Below are 17,659 nucleotides of genomic sequence, written 5' to 3'. Positions count from 1 at the left end.
TCACAGGTGTGCAAAAATCATATTACAAACTGCCCAACCAATCCCAAGTCCACACCTCCAACCACCTCCTTTATCTAACTCTTATATCCCAGGCCAGTATTTCCCTATTCTAGTCTGTCAGGGCCAGGTATCAGACAACTAGAGACCACTCCTTATAGTCTAGAGGCTGCCAACATTACTCAGACTAGCCAGTCCTAAGCTACTTTCCCTTCCCTGCCTTGTCTTTCCCATGGAAAACACCATCAAGGCTCTAGGTCATGTTTCCCCTCTTTCCTGCGTCTCCCTCCTGATCCACTCTGGTGTTTCCCTGTGTGTCCCTGTGTAGTGTGTCTTTCTCTCATTTCCAAGGGAACCATGAGTATAATAAACTTTTCTTTCGGTGGTCTTGACCTCATTCTGTTGTCACTTAGTCACCTTTATAAATTTTTTTTTTTTAATGATTTTTTATTATATTATGTTAGTCACCATACAGTACATCCCCGGTTTCCGATGTAAGGCTCAATGATTCATTAGTTCTGTATAACACCCAGTGCACCATGCAATACGTGCCCTCTTTACTACCCATCACTGGTCTATCCCATTCCCCCACCCCCCTCCCCTCTGAAGTCCTCAGTTTGTTTCTCATAGTCCATAGTCTCTCATGTTTCATTCCCCCTTCTGATTACCCCCCCTTTCTTTATCCCTTTCTTCCCCTACTGATCATCCTAGTTCTTATGTTCCATAGATGAGAGAAATCATATGATAGTTGTCTTTCTCTGAGTCACCTTTATAAATTAAGACTTGGACACACATTGCTTAAGCACCAGCAATTTATAAATCTGTGCAATTATCTCCAAGTTCAATGTATGTAATTCAAGAACGTGCTTTGTTCCTGATGTTCAGCCCAAGCCAGATCTCCTTTACTGTAGCTCATCTCTATTGCTACCTCATCCGTGAGCTGTGAGAAAGCGAACACAGGCTGCATCCTTGCCACACAGGGAGCCTTTGACTGTTTCTAAAGTTCATATGACTTGTTAGTAAGTCTTGTGGTTTGCCTCCTCATAAATCAGAAGCTGAGATTCAGGAAAACTCTCTCATCCCATCATATGGTTTTTCAGTTGTCTCTCTTTCTCACACTGCTCTGAGTCCCTGAAACCTCTATGTGTTCTATTTAGCCCAGTATGAGCTGTGCTATGTTAATTTTTCTCTAGGTATTGCCTTTAATTCTGTCAGATATGACCATATTCTTTTCAGAAAACTGTCTGTGCTTGGTACCTCCCCACACTGTTGGCATCATCATCTTCCTTTTAAGAATTTTCTCTCCAGGTGCCCCTTATCAAGGTCAGTTATGACTTACAGGGCATGGGCATAGCACTGATGGGACCAGGTTTGATACAGTAGGGGGATGGCACTCTGGTAAGCAAATGGCCATTAAGTCTGTTGACTTACCTGTTATTTTTCAGCTTTGAGCAGGTGTTGTCACATGAGAATCCTGTCTAGTGATGACAAAACTTGTGATGTCAAAACTTTTAATTTTTTAGAAAGATTTATTTATTTATTTGACGGAGAAAGAGAGGGAGAGCACAGAGGGAGAGTGAGAGGGAGAAGCAGACTCCCCGCTGAGCAGAGAGCTGGGACTTGACCTGAGCTGAAGGCAGACACTCAACTGAGCCATCCAGGTGTCCCAAAACTTTTAATTTTTTAAGAGAGTTCCACAATCTAGACTTAGATGGCATCTCCAGGATTTTAAATATTTGCAACAAAGGTAAATTTTTAAAAAACACCATGAGAGGAACAAAATGCAACTGTAAATTTGATTAAGCCTATGAGCCATTACTTTGTCATGTCTGATCTATGATAAATGGAAAAATTCCTTCAGACTCATTCTTGCTTGTGCCCCAAGTCATTCCTTGGCTCCAGAACTTAACAACTGTCGAACTCTTTGACCTTTGTTGACATGTAGTTGTCCCATATGCTGTCTTCTCAGGATCCAGCTTCTTGCTATTCCAAGGGAAAATTAGCCAATCTAATGAACTTGTTCATTCTAATGGGAATTTTTCCTTGGGTTTTTCCTTCCTTCTCTGGTTAGATGTTTATTTTATGAACAAAGTTATAGGGATAAGATGCTTAACAGCTGTTGTCTAAAGTCGGGGATTTAAACATGAGAAAGGATCACAAGTCCTTGGCAGGGCAGAGGGGGATATTTACGTACAATGGCAAGTGGCACCTTGTGCTATCATCTAAATCACAGGTGTTAGCAAGCTGCCAGCCTCTCGGGCCAGGTAGGAAAACCCCTCTGGACGTGTATTGTTGTACTCCTGGTTGTCATTGTTACCAGTATCAGTGTCAGGTAAGGACTGACTACAGAGGACCATTAACAAACTTACATCAGTTCTCCCTTTCTAAAGTTGAGAGTGTTTTTTGGTGTTGACAGGTACTGTGTTTTTAAAATTGTTTGTTTATACACCTGGTAATTGGTTCCACTTGGCATCTTTGATGTTGCCTAAGCAGTATTTAGCATACTTAATGAGATTCCCCTGAGCCTTTAAAACATTTAAATGAAACATTTAGATTCTACAAGAAGAGGGAGCTGGTGAGACTTGGTCATATGATCAAGGCGGAGAGCATATTTTTGGGTTTAGAAGTCAAAAACAGATTTTTTTGGTCTTCTCTGCCCATTGGCCTAGAAGGCACCCACACTGAACCTGTCTTTTCATTCAGTGACACCAAGGAAATGCCTGCTGCTCCCATCTACTTTGATTCTAGCAGCACTTACAAGAACCCACTGGAGAGCTTTAGATGGCTAGTTGACCAGCTCTCCCCCGGCCACCCCAGCTCCCTCTTAGGAATAATAAGTTTCTGTGCCAGGATTGCACACATCCAACAGTCCAGCATGAGTCATTCCCCCCCCCCCCATCAGTAAAGATTGAATCAGTGAGTTGAAAAGAATGGTGATTTGGTTCCATTTATTCCCTCTGGGAAACAGGGTGTGGATGAGGATTAGAACAAACTATTTTGGTTGCTTATTTGCAGAATTAATGTATAGTCCCCTTAGATAAGTGATGTCTTGACTACAGCGTGTACAGCTTTGTCATTAATGAGAGGAAAATGGACTGTTTTCATTTTCTTTTTGGGCAATTTTTTTGAGGCTAGCACCACCATGTGGATAAAGTGGAAACGCTTGCATAACAGGCCAGCCTTATGCCTCTGAAAATTTGATTTTGGTATCTTGATATCTTTGCCTTTCTTTGTTTCTTTCTCTCTTGAAGCGTAGTTGACATGCAGTGTTATATTAGTTTCAGGTGCACAACAGTGATTCAACATGTATGTATATTACGAAGTGATCACTATGATAAATCTAGCCACCAGCTCTTGCCCATTTCTTATATCTTTTCTGAGTCATCATAGAGCAGAATAGTGATAAAAATATTTTTTGTAGCAGTGTCTTAACGCTGCTGGGCTCTTAAGGATCTTGTGCTTCTACAAAATGACTGAACTTCAGGCAGGAAGTTGACAGTGGGAGATTCAGAGTAGCTCTGTATTGGTCAGAGTGTAAATTAGAGACCTCATTTTCGATTAGCTACTGGGCTTTCAAGTGGAAGTTTCTGATTTGGACTCTGAGAAACACCAGGGCCATTACTGAGGCAATTTTCTGATCTGTATTGCTTAAGAGATATAGGCTGAATCAGAGGAAAGGAAGAGAAATAAAATCTGGTTGTAGGATGTAAAAGAATTTTACCAAACCACATACCTCCTATGGGGTGGGAAAGTGAGGTGGAGGTTTTTTCAGACTTTTGGAAAGAAGAGAATAATGTAGAGAGTCTCCATTGACTGTGGCTTTGAGTCTTAAGAACATGGTGGAGGAGTGGTTGGCAAAGATAGGAGACAGAGCTTTACTTCCATAGTGTGTACTTCCATGCTTCCTTTCCTGTGTAGCTAGCATCAAAATCCCTGGAGAGGGGCAAGGCTTGCTTCTACTTGAGGGACTGGTTCTTCATTTCTAAATTGACTAGTGTGTGTATGTCGGGAGTAGGCTGTCATAGGTAGAGTTGGGGAGAGCTGTTGCTTATAAAGATTTAGGACCGCTTAGCACCTCACCTAATAGACCACTTTTCTAGCCTTATTCTATCCTTTGCATTGTCCCCTGACCTCAAAAGGAGAAAATTTTACCAGCACTTAGAAGAGGAAGCTGTGGTTGTAGAAATTGGAGGAGTCAAAAACAAATCAGGGTGTGCTAACATTTCCTCTCTTTGATTAGCTACTAAAGTGATGGGAAAATGTATAGAACAGTTCTTGCCACTTATTCTTGCTTTTATACATCCCCTTATACCTCTTCCCATAACCAGCCTGGCTCCTACAGCTGTGGATATTAATGTGTCTGGGATTTCAGATTGACAGAGCTTCTTGTGGTTGAATATGGGCTGCTGATGCCAATCTGGAAGGAGTTTCTAGGGTTGAGTTGTGGACCTCTCCTCTGTAGAAGGCCTTTTATCAAACTTAAGTGTGACAGGAAAATAGGTGGGCTAGCTGATCTGTGAAATTGCAGATTTCGGATTAGATTAGGATTAGAGCAGAGATAAATAGAAAAAAGAAAAATAGAGAAAACCAATAAAAGCAAAAGTTAGTTCTTCAAAAAGTTCAACAAAATTGACAAACTTTTAGCTAAATAACCGAAAAAAAGAAGAACTGAGTAACTAAAATCAGAAATGAAAGTGGGGACATTACTACTGATGCTACAGAAATAAAAAGGATTATAAGAGAGTACTATCAACAGTTGTATGGCAACAAATTGGATAGCCTAGATGAAATGGACAGATCCCAGAAACACAAAAATCTACCAAATCCAGATCATGAAGAAATAGAAACCCTATGTAAGGAGACTGAATCAGTAATTAAAAATCTCCCAATAAAGAAAAACCCTGGACTTGATGGCTTTACTGGTTAGTTAACAAACATGTAAGGAAGCGCTAACATTAATTTTTATCAAATTTTTCCAAAAAATTAAAGAGGAGGGAATGTTTCCTAACTCATGTTATGAGGCCAACATTTCCCAGATGTCAAAGTCAAAGATACTATAAGAAAAGAAAACTGTAAATCAATTTCCCTTATGAACATTGATGTAAAAATTCTCAAGAAAATACTGGCAAATCAAATTTAGCAACATACTAAAAGAATTAAGCATCATGACCAAATGGGATTTATTCCCGGAATGCAAAAATGATTCAACATATGAAAATTGACCAGCATAATACAGTACATTAACAGGTTGAAGGAAAAAAACCACATAATCATCTCAATTGATATAAAAAAAGCATTTGACAAAATTCAACATCCTGTCATGGTAAAAACATTCAACAAACTAGGAATAGAAGGAAACTACAACACTGAAAGACGTATATGAAAAACCTACAGCAAACATCATATTGTGAGGTAAAAGAATGAAGATTTTTCTCTGAAAATCAGAAACGAGCTAAGAATATGACTCTTACCATTTCCATTCAATATAGTACTGAAAATTTTAGCCAGAGCAGTTAGACAGGAAGAGAAATAAAAGGTATTCAAATGGGAAAGGAAGAAGTAAAATTATCTCTGTTCACAAATTATGTGATCTTATATGTAGGAAACTCTAAAGATCACACACACACACACACACACACACACCCCTCTTAGAACTAATAAAATTAGCAAAAAAGCAGGATACCAAATCAACACGCAATAATCAGTTGCATTTCTAGACATTAAAATGAATAGTCTGGAAGGAAAGTTAGGAAGACCATTCCATTTGCAGTAGCTTCAAAATACCTCAGATCAGCTTAACAAAGGAGGTGAAAGACTTATACAGTGAAAACTACAAAACATCGCTGAAAGAAATTAAGACGTAAATCAGTGGGAAGACATCTCATGTTCATGAATCAAAAGGCTTAATTTTATTAAGATTCCAATGTTACCAAAAGGGAGCTACAACTTCAGTGCCATCCCTACCAAAATCCCAATGTTTTTTTTTTCGGAAATACAAAAACCCATCCTAAAATTCATATGGAATCTCAAGGGACAATGGGTAGCCAAAACGATCTTGAAAAAGAAGAACAAAGTTGAAGGACTCAGACTTCCTGATTTCACCCAAACTTACTACAAAGCTATGGTAATCAAAACAGTGTGGTACTGGCATATAGACCAATGGATCTGAATGGAGAGCCCAGAAATAAACCCTTGCACATATACTCAAATAATTTTCAACAAAGATATCAAGACCATTCAATGGGAAACGTTCAGTCTTGTCAACAAATGGTTCTGGGAAAACTGGATACCCACATGCAAAAGAATGAAGTTGGACTTTGACCTAATATGATATACAAAAATTAACTCAAAATGGATGAAAGACCTAAATGTAAGAGTTAAAACTATAAATCTTCTGGAAGAAAGTGTAGTACAAATCTTCACAACATTGGATTTGCAATGATTTCTTAGATATGATACCAAATGCACAGGAAATGAAAAATAAAAGAAATTGGACTTCATGGAAATTTTAAAAAATTGTGCATCAAAGACACTATTAACAGGATTAACAGACACTATTAACAAAGACACTATTAAAGAATACGAAAAAAAAATTGTGTTTGTCAGTCACATATATGATAATTCCTAAAACTTGACAGAAAAGGAAACAGCCTGATCCAAAAATGGGCAAAAGACTTGGATAGATGTTTTCCCAAAGAAGATATACAAATGACCAATAAGCACATGAAAAGATGCTCAACATAGCTAATTTTCAGGGAAATGAAATTGAAACAACAACAAAAAAAATACCACCTTGCAATGATTAGGGATTCCTACTATATAAAAAATACTAACAGAAAATAATAAGAGTTGGAAAGGATGTAAAGAAATTGGAACCCTTGTGCACTCTTGGTGGGAATCTAAAATGGTACAATGGCTGTGGAAAACATTATGGCAGGTCCTTAGAATTAAAAACAGAATTACTACGTGATCTAACAATTCCACTTCTGGGTATATGTCCAAAAGAATTGAAAGCAGGGTCTTGAAAAGATATTTGTACACCCGTGTTCGAAGTAGCATTATTCACCATAGCTAAAATGTGGAAACAAACCAAGTGTCCGTTGATAGATTTGCAAAATGTGGTATATCCATATAATAGAATATTACTTAGCCTTATAAGGGAAGGTATTTTGACAAATGTTACAACATGGATGAACTTTGAGAGCATTATGCTAAATGAAATAAGCCAGTCACAAAAAGACCAATACCATATGATTCCACTTATATGAGGTAACTAAATGTTTTATTTTTGATAACTGATTTTCTATGATTCTCTGAGTTCTGCCATCTAATACTAGTTATCTGTTTCAACTGAGGCAAATCAGTTGACTTCTCTGGGACTCAGTTATCTTGGTTGCTTTTTCTAGCCCCCAAACTCTACAAATTTTGGAAGCTGAAGGATTTTAAAGGCATATTACTTTTTTCTTTGATTAGAAAAGGCTCCAACCAACACATGTTCTTGCTACAGAGAATATAATAAAATTTTGTTTAACTTTGTAAAGGTTAATAGGAATTAGTGGGAAACTGAGTTTCAGGATGTATTTTATTTTATTTTCTTAAAAAAAAAAAAATCTACACCCAATATGGGGCTCAAACTTACAACCCTGAGATCAAGAGTTGCATGCTCTACCGACTGAGCCAGCCAGGTGCCTGTCAGGACATATTTTAAATTAATGTAATCTCAAAAACAATTTGATTTTAGAGGGGATATTGGGGTAGCTGGATTGAGGTCATGTTTCAATTAATAGATAAGAATGAGCAAGTCAAAACTTTAGTTAGTACACATCTGAATGAACATAGATTCTAAGTTAAGGATACCCAAGGTAATATGGGTTATTATTCTGCCTTGAAATTCATGTTTCATGAGTCTCTGTGTGATATGTAAAGGTGAAAAAGTCGGGGCGCCTGGGTGGCACAGCGGTTAAGCGTCTGCCTTCGGCTCAGGGCGTGATCCCGGCGATCCGGGATCGAGCCCCACATCAGGCTCCTCCACTATGAGCCTGCTTCTTCCTCTCCCACTCCCCTTGCTTGTGTTCCCTCTCTCGCTGGCTGTCTCTATCTCTGTTGAATAAATAAATAAAATCTTAAAAAAAAAAAAAGGTGAAAAAGTCAACCTCCTTGATTATTTTCTTAAAAATAGAACGAAAAGGAATTTTTAAATTTCTAAAAAATATTTCTTTACCCTGATAGAGTACAGCATTTCCTGTAAGTATCCACAAAACTTTAAAAAAATTAGTATATTACTAGAACTCTAGTAGAAGCTTAGATGCTTTGGATGAAAGAAGGAAAAAAAAATACAACTTTGGTTCATTTGCATTTAAGTATTTTTATAAGAGCATGAAACCCAGTAATAAAAGCCAGGGAAAATTGTTCTAATTTTAGAAGAAAAGTTAAAACTGCCTTTCCCTACAACCTCACAATTAAAATCTGGTGGAATTCTATCACCTTCTGCTTGGTTTGCCTTCTATATGGTGGGAAGGTGATGGGGGTGGGTGGGGGGAACATTTTCTAACTATTTTTTTTAAATCTCCCGTCTCTCCCCGTGCCGCAGGCTCTGGTGACTATCATTCTTCTCATTATTATTGAGTTCAACTTTTTTCTTTTCTTTTTCCCTTCCTTCCTTCCTTCCTTCCTTCCTTCCTTCCTTCCTTCCTTCCTTCCTTCCTTCCTACCTTCCTTTAAGATTCTACATGTACGTAAGATAATGCAGTACTTGTCTTTCTGTGTCTGGCTCATTTCATTTAGCACAGTGCCCTCCAGAGTCATCCATGTTATCTCATATAGGCAGAATTTCTTTTCTTTCTTTTTCTTAAGGCCGAATAGCATTTCATTGCATATGTATACACACACACACACACACACACAATCACATTTTCTTGATCCATTCATTTGTCAATGGACATTTAGGTTGTTTCTGTATCTTGGCTATTGTAAATAATGCTGCAATGATCATGGGGAATTCAGATATCTATTTCAAATGGTGATTTTATTTCCTTGACTGTGGATCATATGGTAGTTCTAGTTTTTGTTTCTTTGTTTGTTTGGTTTGTTTTTGTTTTGTTTTTTGTTTTTGTTTTTGAAGAATCTCCATACTGTTTTCCATGATGGCTATATGAATTTATATTCCCATCAATAGTGTAGAAGTGTTCCATTTTCTCCACACTCTGACCAATACTAATCTTTTAATTTTTTGATAATAGCCATCCTAATAGATATGAGGTGATAACTTATTGTGGTTTTGATTTTTGTTTCCCTGATGATAATTGATGCTAGAGCATCTTTTTATATACCTGTTGGCCATTTGTATGTCTTCTTTGGAGCAATGTCTATTCAGGTCCTTTACCCATTTTTAAATTGGGTTATTTGTACTTTTTGCTATTGAGTTGTAAGTATTCCTAATATATTTTGGATATTAACTTCTTGTCAGTTACATTGTTTATAAAAATTTTCCTATTCCAAAAGTTGCCTTTTCATTTTTTAAAAATTTATTTTATTTTTTAAAGATTTATTTATTTATTTGAGAGAGAGGCAGAGTTAACGAGAGAGCATGAGCAGGGAGGAGAGGAAGAAGGAGGCTCTGTGCTGAGGACCCTGGGATCATGACCTGAGCTGAAGGCAGATGCTTAACCGACTGAGCCACCCAGTTGCCCCGAAGGTTGCCTTTTCATTTTGTTGATTGTTTTCTTTACTGTTGTAGAAACTTTTTAGTTTGATAAAGTACCACTTGTTTACTTTTGCTTTTATTATCTGTGCTTTTGGTGTCTCAAGGAACTAGAAAAACAACAAACTAAACCCAGAGTTTGTAGAAGAAAGGAAATAACAAATATCAGTACAGAAATAAATGAAAAAGGAGATAGAAAAGACAATAGAAAGAATCAACAAAACTGTTGGTTTTTGAAAAGATAAAGTTGACAAACCTTTAGCGAGACTATGAAAAGACTCAAATATTATCAGAAATGAAAGAGAGGATATTACAACTGACACCATAAAAACACAAAGGATGTTAAGAAACTGCTATGAACAGTTATATGCCAATAAGTTGGATAACAGAGAAAAATGGATAAATTTCCTAGAAATACACAATCTGCTACGACTAAGTCATGAAGAAATAGAAAATCTGAACAGACTAATAAGGAAGGAAGTTGAATCAGTAATCAAAACTCTCCCAAGAAAGAAATGTCCAGGACCTGATGGCTTCACTGGTGAATTCTACCAAGCATATAAAGAAGAATTTATACCAATCCATCTTAAATTCTTCCAAAAAATTGAAGAGGAGTGAGCACTACAACTCATTTTACAAGACCAGCATTACTGTGATACAAAAGCCAGACAAGGACACTATAAAAAAACGAAATTAGAGGACAAATCTCTGGTGAACATAGATGCAAAAATCCTTGACAAAATACTAGTGGACCAAATTCAACAGGACTTTGAAAGGATCATACACCATGATCAACTGGGGTTTATCCAGGGATGCAGGTTTGTTTCAATGTATGCAAATCAGTAAATGTGATACACCACATTAGCAAAATGAAAGATAACCATAATTATCATCTCAATGGTTGCAGAAAAAGCATTGACAAAATTCAACATCCATTGATGATAAAAAAACTTTCAGCTAAGTGGGTACAGAGGGAATATATCTCAATATAATAAAGGCCATGTATGACAACCCACAGCTAATATTATACTCAATAGTGATGAGCTGAAAGCTTTTCTAAGATTAGGAACAAGACAAACATGCCCACTTCTACGACTTTTATTCACCATAGTACTGAAAGTCCTAGCCAGGACAATTAGGCAGGAAAGAGAAATAAAGGAATCCAAATGAGAAAGGTTTAAGTAACATTGTCTCTGTTTGCAGAGAATATGATCTTAAATATAGAAAACTCTAAAGACTCCACCAAAAACATGTTAAAACTATTAAATTCAGTAAAATAGCAGGATACAAAGTCAACATACAAAAATCAGTTGTGTTTCTATGCACTAACAATGAATTATCCAAAAAAAGATATTAAGAAAATAATCCAATTTACAATACCTTCAAAAAATAAACTACTTTGGAATAAATTTAACCATGGAGGTGAAAGATCTGTATATTGACAACTGTAAAACACCAATGAAAGAAACTGAAGAAGACACAAGTAAATGGAAATATATCCTATCTTTATGGTTTAGATTAATATTCAAAGCAATCTACAGATTCAGTGCATTTGCTATCAAAATTCCAGTGGCATTTTTCACAGAAGTGGAAAAAGCAATCCTAAAATTTGTTTGGAACCACATAGGATACCAAATAGCTCAAGCAGCCCTGATCAACAAAGCTGAAGGTATCACACTTCCTGATTTCAAGCTATATTGTAAAGCTGCAGTAATCAAAACAGCATGGTATTGACATAAAAGCTGACACATAGATCAGTGGAGCAGAATAGAGAACCCAAAATTGATCCCATACATATATGGTCAACTAATTTTCAACAAAGATCCCAAGACTGCATAATGGAGAAAGGATAGTCTCTTCAAAACATGGTGTTGGAAAACTGGATATCCACAGGCAAAAGAATGAAATTGGATCCTTATTTTATACTATATACAACCCCCCCCCCAACTCAAAATGGATAAACTGAAAAGACTCAAATATAAGACCTGAAACCGTAAAACTTCTAGAAGAAAACATAGGGAAAGAACTCCTTGACCTTGGCCTCTTTGGATGGAGAGAACTAAGAGGGAAGAAGAGATGTTGAAGTTTCTTCTATAATCTAGGTGCCACCAGGATCCACCCACTCTTTGACACTAGCTAAGATTGTCTTTCCTGCCATCTTCCATATTCCATGTAGTACTGGTTTTTGTCCTTTTCCTGAGGATTTCTGCAAATCTTTTCTGCTACTTACTTTTCCATCCTATAACTTATGGCTGTTTCTTTTTTTTTAATAAAGATTTTATTTATTTATCAGAGAGAGAGAGAGTGCACACAGAGGGAGAGGGAGAGTGCAAAACAGACTCCTTACTGAGAGTCCGATGTGGGGCTCGATCCCAGGACCTGGAGATCATGACCTGAGGCCAAAGGCAGATGCTTAACCAACTGAGCCATCCAGGTGCCCCTTTATGGCTTTTTCTATAGCTCTGATCCAGCATTGACTCAAGCTTGAGTCAAACATAATTGCTTTTCTCCCAAAATCACTCGTAAGAGTCAGCAAAAGGCAACTTTTGGAGGCAAATATCTACGACTATGTGTGGTAGATTTTAATGGTGACTGAAGTAAGCATGTGGGAGCATACATCTCAGCACCACTTAGGAAATCATCTAAAATTGAATATTAGCTTCTCTGGTTTTCTGAAAGTTTCATGTCCATTTCTACAAACTTGGTGTTCAGGGTATTTTCATGTTATTCAGCTTTTTCTCTCCTTCTTCCAGATGTGACAGAAATTCCTTGTATTTTATTATTATAAAGAGCATTTCAGCTCTAGCACTTATCACTCCCCCACAATTCATAATTTGCATAACTCAAGATTTATTAAGGTGCTCTGCTAAAAAAAGGTTCATGTATTTCAAGTGTTACCCTTTCTTTTCTCCACTTCCCTATTAGTTTTTATAGGAGCAGGGGGAAAAATATGGAGGCTTATCTCCCCAGAGTTAGGAATTATGACTCTACCTTAGAAGACAGGAGGGTATAGTTGATTTTGTTTTTAAATGACAATTGCAACAATCTTCATTATGTTAGTGCCCCACTGTAGAGAGTTGGGAAATGCTAGTTTACTAGAAGGGCCACTGAAAGAAGACTCAAGAGACTAGATTCTTATCCTGATTCTGTCATTAACTAGTGTGATTTGGAGGAAAGTACCTCACTGGGCCTGAAAGAGCAGTCTCTAAATTCGCTGCCAATTCTGTGAATCTGTGAGTTATCTGAGAGTCTCCCCGATGCCTGATTCTTCTATAATTGCAACCATGGTTGGGATTTCCCCCTTGACAGGTGGGTGGACCTCCAACCACTTTGGACCACGCCCCACCCTTGGTCTGCTGTCTGGGTCAGTGTCTGCTCTCAGAAACAATAGAAGTTTTATAGGCTAAGCTTGGAGCCAGACACAGGCACAGATTCTAATTTTTTAAACTCTGAACTTCAGTTGTTTTATTTGCCTTCAGAACTGGCTTCCTTATTTGTGTACCTGGCATAATATCTACTGTGGAAAATCGTGTTTAATACAATAATGCAAGTGAAACACATAGTAAAGTGCCTGACATACAATATACCCTCAGTAAATGGAATTTAATTATTTTTAAAAATTTTATTTACTTAGGGAAAGGGAGAGAATGCACAAGCAGGGGGAGGGGCATAGGGAAGGGGAGAAACTCAAGCAGACTCCACCCTGAGCATGGAGCCCAACGTGGGGCTCGATCTTACGACCCTGAGATCATGACCTGAGCCAAAATCAAGAGTTGGCCGCTTAACAGACTGAGCCACTCAGGTGCCCCAGTAAATCGAATTTATGATCATTAACATCTTATCTGTTACAAAGGGGCCGGGTGAGTGTCTTGGCAGACTCTTTCTGGGTTTGCTGATACACTTTAGTGTGTGTGGTAGAATGCACTCAGGTTACTCTACAGGTTAACTCCCAAACTTTGGTTTTGCTGAGTGGTAAATATAATCTGAGAGGGAGAGCTGAATGGCTCTGGGCAGCAAGTGTGTGTGTGTGCGTGTGTGTGTGTGTGTGTGTGTGTGTAGGAAGAGAAAGGCAGATTAAAGAGTTGGGAGGGGGGAAGATTTTGAAAAGGAAAAATAAGCATGACCAAAGGGGAATTTGATTCAGTTTCTGAAGAGTGATGAGCAACATGCATCCTTCACTAATGTCTCCACAAATCTTTTTTTAAAAATTGAAGTATAATTAACACACAGTGTTGTAATAGTTTTAGATGTACAATATACCGATTCAACGATTCTGTACATTACTCAGTGCTCATCACAAGTATGCTCTTAATGCCCTTTATGTATTTCACCCATCCATGAATCTTAAATTTATAAATTTTATAACACTCTTAGAAGTAGCACGGTGGAGTGAGATCTATTTTGGGGATTTATCAAAGGGTGGAATCCTGCTTCATGGTAGGCAGAGACTTGTAAGAAAATCCTTTCACTCAAGACACACATTCTCAAGATTTTAGGCAGATTATATTATTTAGCCGTTGGGATAGGGTACTATATCGTCTGTGCTCTTGATGTTCGAACATGGCCATGGCCTATGAACCTGTGAAAAAATGGAACAGATTTGCCGTTTATCCTGGACCTTCCTCTGTCTGGACTCATCCAGTAGGGGTATACTTTTCCTATGCAAAGAAACGACTTCTGAGGAGATCCTGCATACCGTGGAACAGTGCCCTCTGCTGTTTCTGAGGGAACTGTGCAGCCGCTGTGAAATTGTGAGGAAAGAGCACCACTCTAGAACCAAAGCAAGCTCTCTCTTTTCTGCAGCGACTAGGACACTGTCCACTGCTGCACCTACAGCCAGTCTCCGCTGTAAATATTCAGAAGGAGAAGCAACAGCAGCTTTCCTCCCCTGTACTTGTTTCTAGGTAGGCTCCGACTCCACATTACATATGAATGCCCCCTTCCCATTTTCGCTGCAAACACAGGTTTCTATTAATTTTGCTCTTTAATAGAAAGAACTTTTAAAACAGTGATTTTAACCACTGAACCTTGTCTTTGAAAGAACTCTACTTCTCAGTATTATAAAATAAAGAAGTCCATACCACTTTAAGAAAGCGTAGTTGATAGGTGTGTTGAAATAAAGGCATATAGCATATAAACCAGCAGTTAATGGTTAAAAGTTTATACCCGTAGGTGATCAACATATTTTTCTTTCTTCCTCCTTCCCTTTTCTCCCCTTCCTTCCTTCCTCCTCCTTTTTAATAAAATTGTTTAAAATACCACAGAATCTCCTACAGTAATGATATTACACGATGAAAACCGTTTTGCTGAATTTCTCTACCTTCTGGGAACAATTTTTTTTTTTTTTTTTGGCTGGCTGTCTTTATCCTCTGAGCAGACATTTGTGCTCTGAATCCTCTCAGCTACATCTTCTGGGTACAACTCCAAACAACACAGTCAACATTTACCTTTACTTAGACAACAAACAGGGAAATTCTGTGGATTTCAAGCTGGCGTTAAGGATTCATGTCCTCTACAATAACTTTTGAACTGTTTTTTTCAGCATCATTCCACTTGGCTACAGCAAAGAAAATATAGTGAACAATGAAATATGCATGAAAAAAAGTTAAAAAATTTTTTCTTACGATAAGCGACTCTGAAACCACAACGTGAGACAGTACTGTTTTTTTTCATGATTCCGAGTTTCAAATTCATGAGTTCAGAAGGTGTGGATTTCTTGCTTTATCAGTGTGGTAGGACACTGGTAAATGGGAGCTGGCCCAAGCTTATCTTTGCCTTCTGCCAAGAATGAAATCCAGTTTAATGTGGTTATCAGTTGTCCAGTGGGAAGAAACTGCTAGATTCCACTTGATCCCAGAATTCCAGTGCCATTCAGTGTAGGAATAAGTGGTGCATGCAGCATAGATCTTTACTGACATGGTGGAAAGTATTTCCATTTAGGGTGGTGGGTAAATAATTCAGAGTTATTTGTACTGTCAGATTACAGGTGTTTTGTATTTTACTCTAATAATTGCCAGGAGAGAAGGGTTTGTTTTTAATCTGAAGCCTGGGATTGAGAACTAATTTACCCATTCTGAGTAACTTGTCAAGAAAGAGTTGCTCAATTTTATGGTATTTCTATTTGGTTACTTCTATTTAAAATAGCCATCTAAGGTAGAGGATGCTTTTAGTCTTTCAATAGAGAATGGCTTTGCTGACACATGGTCGGCTTATTTAGTGCTTGGCCTGTCATTCTTCCTTTCAGGCTAGTATAATCCTTGGATCTGACGTCATCTTCTATTGGACAAAGGCATGGGAAATTACTCCCTCCTTTTTTTTTTTCCTGTCTTGTGGGACTCATCATGTATGCACGTGATCTGTTTCTTCTTTACACCTTCCCAAAGACAAATGCAGTGTCGTCTTTATCTTTATATCCCCAGCACTATATAGTACTAGGGATTTTAACTTCTTTTTCTTCCTTTTCTCCTTTCTCTTACTTTCCCTCTGCTCTCAAATGTTGAGCAGTATGAACTCGTCATTTTGAGGAATAATTATTTTGGAATGTAGGTGTATGGAGATGTTGCCCAAATAGACCAGTTAATACCAAGTTAGAAAACACAGGCTTGACCATAGAAAAGAATGGCAGGTTGAACACTGACTTTTAGTAAACGAATGCTTCTCTTCTCTAGGGGCAGAAGTTCCAGAAAAGCCTGAAAAATGCCTGGAAGGGAAGGTGTGCTCTTTGGAGCCTCCCTTAGAGGGTTTCATTGGGCCCTTGTATTTTGAGGGTTGAGTTTTCAGAACAGCCCCTGATCTCCAGAGTGTGGAGGTAGGCAGACTTCCCAGACCAAAGGGCTTTCTAGGAGGCAAGGGTGAGGCTGACAAAAACTGTACTCAATTTTGAGCCTTTAGAAACTGACCCTGGGACAGAGGACTCAGTATAGGAATGGAAGGAGAGGTGCGCCTTGAACTCTGGCACTGGGACCTTAAGCATAGGGTACCCTTGATTGAACTTAACACCGAAGAATGGGACCTACTTCCCTCAGCAAAATACACTGTGCTGGGCCTTAGACTGCACATAAGGCAGTCATATGTCCTGGTCTGTTGAGAGGGTCCTGTTTGATTTTCTTGTCCTGGGATAATTATTAATAGTTTCCTTTTCTATTATCACATGTGTCTCAGTTTGGATGATGAATTATTTGATCAACCTGTGCAGGACTAATTTTCAGTAGTGACATCGTGTGGCCTCAAGAGGTAATGAACTAAGGGGTCTTTATATTTGTTCCCTGCTGGTGTGGAAACCAAAATGAGTCCTCCCCTGCTCTTGGATTTCAGAACTGTCAAGGCTAAGGATAATTTAGGAGGGTCGGGAAGCTTCAAGAGGGAGTTTGAATATATCTGTTAATAAGGCATGTGGATGCTTCAGTAATTAATTGGAAAAATAAGAGGTTTGATCATATGTAGGCTACCCCAAGTTTGTGAAGCAGTTTATATTAATTATATGGTGTTTAGTTTAGAATTCTTGCTTTAGCCGTATAAATCTGATTCTTTACATGGTTCTTTTACTGAGTTTTTTCCAGTAATTTTTCAGTATCTCAATCTATGATCTTGAGAAGTTAAAATTTTTACTGGCAGGAAGACATATGAAGTGAACTTAGCTTTAAGAGTTTGTTTAGTTGAAAAAGTTGGATGTTGGGGTACCTGGGTGGCTCAGTCAGTTAGGCATTGGATTCTTTATTTTGGCTCAAGTCATGATGTCAGGGTTATGGGACTGAGCATCGTTGTCAGGCTCTGTGCTCAGTGTGGAGTCTCCTCCAGATTCTCTTTCTCTTCTCCTTCTGCCCCTCCCCTGCTTGTGCATGTGCACATGCTTGCTCTCTCTCTTTCTCAAATAATGTTTATGTGTAAGGCTAAAACTAGTGATTAAGTGGACATCTGCTTTTGCCTGCCCAGTATTTCTTCTCCTTTCTTTGCGAACTGAGC

The sequence above is a fragment of the Ursus arctos genome, unplaced genomic scaffold (assembly GCF_023065955.2).
Source record: "Ursus arctos isolate Adak ecotype North America unplaced genomic scaffold, UrsArc2.0 scaffold_36, whole genome shotgun sequence".
In the NCBI taxonomy this organism is placed as follows: domain Eukaryota; kingdom Metazoa; phylum Chordata; class Mammalia; order Carnivora; family Ursidae; genus Ursus; species Ursus arctos.
The sequence above is the reverse complement of the archived record's forward strand: the minus strand, read 5'-3'. Positions refer to the sequence as shown.